The following is a 5,077-nucleotide window of genomic DNA, read 5'->3' on the forward strand; positions in this document are numbered from 1 at the left end:
ACACAGCGGGTATGTTTTATATCTGATGGAGAACCGGACAGAGTGTCTGTGTACACAGCGGGTATGTTTTATATCTGATGGGGAACCGGACAGAGTGTCTGTGTACACAGCGGGTATGTTTTATATCTGATGGAGAACCGGACAGAGTGTCTGTGTACACAGCGGGTATGTTTTATATCTGATGGAGAACCGGACAGAGTGTCTGTGTACACAGCGGGTATGTATTATATCTGATGGAGAACCGGACAGAGTGTCTGTGTACGGAGCGGGTATGTTTTATATCTGATGGAGAACCGCACAGAGTGTCTGTGTACACAGCGGGTATGTTTTATATCTGATGGAGACCCGGACAGAGTGTCTGTGTACGGAGCGGGTATGTTTTATCTCTGATGGAGAACCGCACAGAGTGTCTGTGTACACAGCGGGTATGTTTTATATCTGATGGAGAACCGGACAGAGTGTCTGTGTACACAGCGGTTATGTTTTATATCTGATGGGGAACCGGGCAGAGTGTCTGTGTACACAGCGGGTATGTTTTATATCTGATGGTGAACCGGACAGAGTGTCTGTGTACACAGCGGGTATGTTTTATATCTGATGGAGAACCGGACAGAGTGTCTGTGTACACAGCGGGTATGTTTTATATCTGATCGGGAACCGGACAGAGTGTCTGGGTACACAGCGGGTATGTTTTATATATAACGGAGAACTGGACAGAGTGTCTGTGTACATAGCGGGTATGTTTTATATCTGATAGGGAACTGTACAGAGTGTCTGTGAACACAGCGGGTATGTTTTATATCTGATGGAGAACCGGACAGAGTGTCTGTGTACACTGCGGGTATGTTTTATATCTAACGGAGAACTGGACAGAGTGTCTGTGTACACAGCGGGTATGTTTTATATCTGATAGGGAACTGGACAGAGTGTCTGTGTACACAGCGGGTAAGTTTATATCTGATGGAGAACCGGACAGAGTGTCTGTGTACACAGCGGGTATGTTTTATATCTGATGGAGAACCGGACAGAGTGTCTGTGTACACAGCGGGTATGTTTTATATCTGATGGAGAACCGGACAGAGTGTCTGTGTACACAGCGGGTATGTTTTATATCTGACGGAGAACCGGACAGAGTGTCTGTGTACAGAGCGGGTATGTTTTTTTTCTGATGGGGAACCGGACAGTGTGTCTGTGTACACAGCGGGTATGTTTTATATCTGATGGGGATCCGGAAAGAGTGTCTGTGTACACAGCGGGTATGTTTTATATCTAATGGAGAACCGGACAGATTGTCTGTGTACACAGCGGGTATGTTTTATATCTGATGGAGAACCGGACAGAGTGTCTGTGTACACAGCGGGTATGTTATATATCTGATGGGGAACCGGACAGAGTGTCTGTGTACACAGCGGGTATGTTTTATATCTGATGGAGAACTGGACAGAGTGTCTGTGTACACAGCGGGTGTGTTTCATATCTGATGGCACATAGTGGGACTGGGTGGGGTGGGTTCAATAGCTGAGCGGCCAAAGTGGAGCTTCTGAATGAAAAAATAAAGTGAATGACATTAACCTGAATTCAGCAGGCGGAGACTGAGAGGGGTTTTCGTGTGTCCCCGGATCCAGAGCACACTGAGGGGAAACGGATCTATTTGTAGATGAAACAGCAGGCGAGACAGTGAAATGTGCCGACAATGCTGGAAACATCGATTCCGGAATGCTTCTGGATAGAGAATTAAAGTAAAAGTTTCTGGTTGGAAAATAGGAGTAGTCGTGACCGCTGCCAATACAACTGTGTAAAATTTGTAAATGAAGCCACTTATTGTTCACTTGCTGGTCTCATTGCGCATTGGGTGGAATGACACAGAGGGATCTGACTGAGGTAATGTTAATGGTATTGATGTGCCCGTCTTTCATGCCCACATCATTTGTACCTGAGACACTGCAGGTGATGTAATTTGTTTGTTCAGTAACAATTGTCTGATGTGGGACCTTGTCACTGGAGATTGATCCCCGGTATAAATCAGAGCCTGTTGCAGTACGTCAGCCCAGAGTTTCTTGCCGAGCTGTGTAATTCAGAGCAATAGCGTTCACTGCGCCGCTCAAATGGGATATCCAGTAATCTGGCGGATTGAAGACATTTACCACCCCGTTATTTCAGCCGTTGGAATTCCCGGTAAGCCACTGTCACACCTGTAAACGGCAGGAACTGAGAGTTAATTCTGATGGTCTGAAGTGTTTCTCTCGCTACTTGTTTCCACAGCCACCTGTCCAGTCCCCGCATTTCAGTCATGGGCGGAAGGCGCTCACTATATTAATCCCATTGCTTTTGTAGCCGACATCGTTGCATATTGAAGCCAAGGTGCCTCCTTATGCTGCCTGGATGTCATGGAATAACTGTGAATTGAAATGTCTGCACACGAGGACAGCGGACTGCACTACATGTGTGGGAACCAGCCGTCCCTCTGTAGTTCTGTCGGTAGGAACTGCCTGTGAATTGTGTCACTGGGTGATGGAACAACGCGAAAGGTACATTTATTTTAGAGATGTGAGCAGAGGGAAGTGCAGATGTGGATTTCATTTCATTCCTGTGCTGCTCAGAGGCAGTGATGCTGATATTTAATGTCAATCCCTTACTGCGGCCGAGGAAGCTTTTAACCCGCTATCCTGTCGTCGCTTTTGGAAATTCCCCCAGACTTAACCCATTTACAAAACTCGCGGCAAGTTCTGTGTCGCGCCAGTAATGCGCACTGTCAGCGGCTTCATATGTTTTGGGTTCGGTTTCCACCCTTGGAAGAAAAATAACATAAGGTCTCATTAGATTCTGACAAACTGCTGCTCTATTTCCCTGACTAGTCAGTAATTTCTCTGCTTCCTCCCCTCCCTCTTGCAGTGAACGTAGTGGCGATCGTCATCCTGTCCCGAGGAAAGTGCGGTCTCTCCAAATGTATCACTTGCTACCTGCTGGGAATGGCAGCGGCCGATCTCCTGGTCGTTATCTCTGACCCTCTGCTGAAGTGGACTGTTTACATATACTTTAGGACTTCCTTCCTCTCCTGGACTCCCGTTTCCAGAGTCGTTCATTGCCTGCTTTTAGCAAGCACCGGGGTCTCTGTCTGGCTGACAGTCGCGTTTACCTGTGACAGATTTGTGGCCATTTGTTGTGAACAGTTGAAAACAAAATATTGCACCGAAAGAACAGCGGCGGTGGTTATCGGGACAGTGAGTGTTCTGGGGTGTTTAGAAAGTATCCCTTTCTACTTTACATTAGGGCCTTCGTTGATAATTAATGGAGTTTCCTATGGCTGTTTCACCAAAGAGAGCTTCTATACGTCCCCCTCGTGGGCTGCACTTCAGATGATTCATCGCATTTTAATGCCTTGTCTGCCGTTTATTCTGATTTTATTGTTCAATGCTCTGACAATTAGACGGATTGTTTCCGCCAGTAAAGTCCGGAGGGGGCTCCGGGGCCGCAGCAACGGAAAGAAAGACAAGGACCCGGAGATGGAGAACCGGAGGAAATCGGTCGTTTTACTATTCAGTATAACCGGTAGTTTTATATTTCTGTGGTTAACACGGCTGATTTTTGATATCTACGTACAGATTGCAAACGTTCATCGTTACACGGACACGAGTTCGTTTTATATCGCAGACTCCGCGGCGGCGATGCTGCAGATCCTCAGCTCCTGCACCAACACGTGTATTTACGCCGTGACTCAGAGCAAGTTCAGAGAGCAGCTGAAGAACGCGGTGAAATACCCGCTGAAACTGTTACCCAAATTCCTTAAATCATAGAGAGACCTTTGGTTTCTGCAATGGAATTAAATCAATCGTCATGTTTCCTCTGTAAGCTATCCACTTGCCGATAGGTAGAACCACGGCTAACAACTGAGCGCTCTGAAATACGCGTGTATTTAGTGGTGATATATTTCACTCGCTGTCGATACTGTAGAAATGACAATTGCCCCTCATCACGTTCATGTCAAATGTGTAAGGATAATCTCAGCTGTAATTGACCCCGATGGACGCTCTATAGAACTCGGAAATCGTCCGGGACGGTCCAGTCAGGTCCCTCCCGTTTTACATTCATTCTCTCTGTTATTCTCGTTCTTCGTTCAGGCGATGGTCACAAAATTTTGCTCCTGGTCTGTCCAGTCAGGATGGATCCGGTCTGTTCTCTCCATCCTCTCCGCTGTTTCTGATTCTCTCTGTTAGTGACGCTCCCAGTATGTTATTCCTCTCAGGATGCACGTGATCCCACCATAAATCTCTCTCTCTCCCCCTCTCTCTCCCCCTCTCTCTCCCTCTCCCTCTCTCTGAACTAACTGAACTATCTGCAAGTGTAATCAATTTTGGGGGAGAAAGAATGATACCGGAAATCCGAATTCAAACATAAATTACTGGAGACGCTCAGCTTGTAAGATACGGTCGGTTAAAATACTCATTAATGTTTCAGTCATCTATGTTTACCGTTCATCACAAGGGTAAATAAAAATGTCAGATACCTCGTGTCTGAGGATTCGAACAGTGTATCTTTTACATTGATTATCTGATGCGGCAAGCCGCAGATAGAAATGTCGCAGAATTACTTTACAAGATACTGTACCGCTTTCTGACGGAACATGATTCACTCTGTTGCATTTCCAGTTCCGTCTCGCTGATGTCTGTCCTGCAGCAGTTCAGCTGTGATTATTCTCGCTCAGGGTCAGATGGTCTGCATCCTAGAGTGCTTAAGGAAGTAGCCCAAGAAATAGTGGATGCATTAGTAATAATTTTTCAAAACTCGTTAGATTCTGGACTAGTTCCTGAGGATTGGAGGGTGGCTAATGTAACCCCACTTTTTAAAAAAGGAGAGAGAGAAACCGGGGAATTATAGACCGGTTAGCCTAACGTCGGTGGTGGGGAAACTGCTGGAGTCAGTTATCAAAGATGTGATAACAGCACATTTGGAAAGCGGTGAAATCATCGGACAAAGTCAGCACGGATTTGTGAAAGGAAAATCATGTATGACGAATCTCATAGAATTTTTTGAGGATGTAACTAGTAGAGTGGATGTGGTATATTTGGATTTTCAAAAG

This window comes from Mobula hypostoma, unplaced genomic scaffold, assembly GCF_963921235.1.
Source record: "Mobula hypostoma unplaced genomic scaffold, sMobHyp1.1 scaffold_64, whole genome shotgun sequence".
NCBI classification, from domain to species: Eukaryota; Metazoa; Chordata; class Chondrichthyes; order Myliobatiformes; family Myliobatidae; genus Mobula; species Mobula hypostoma.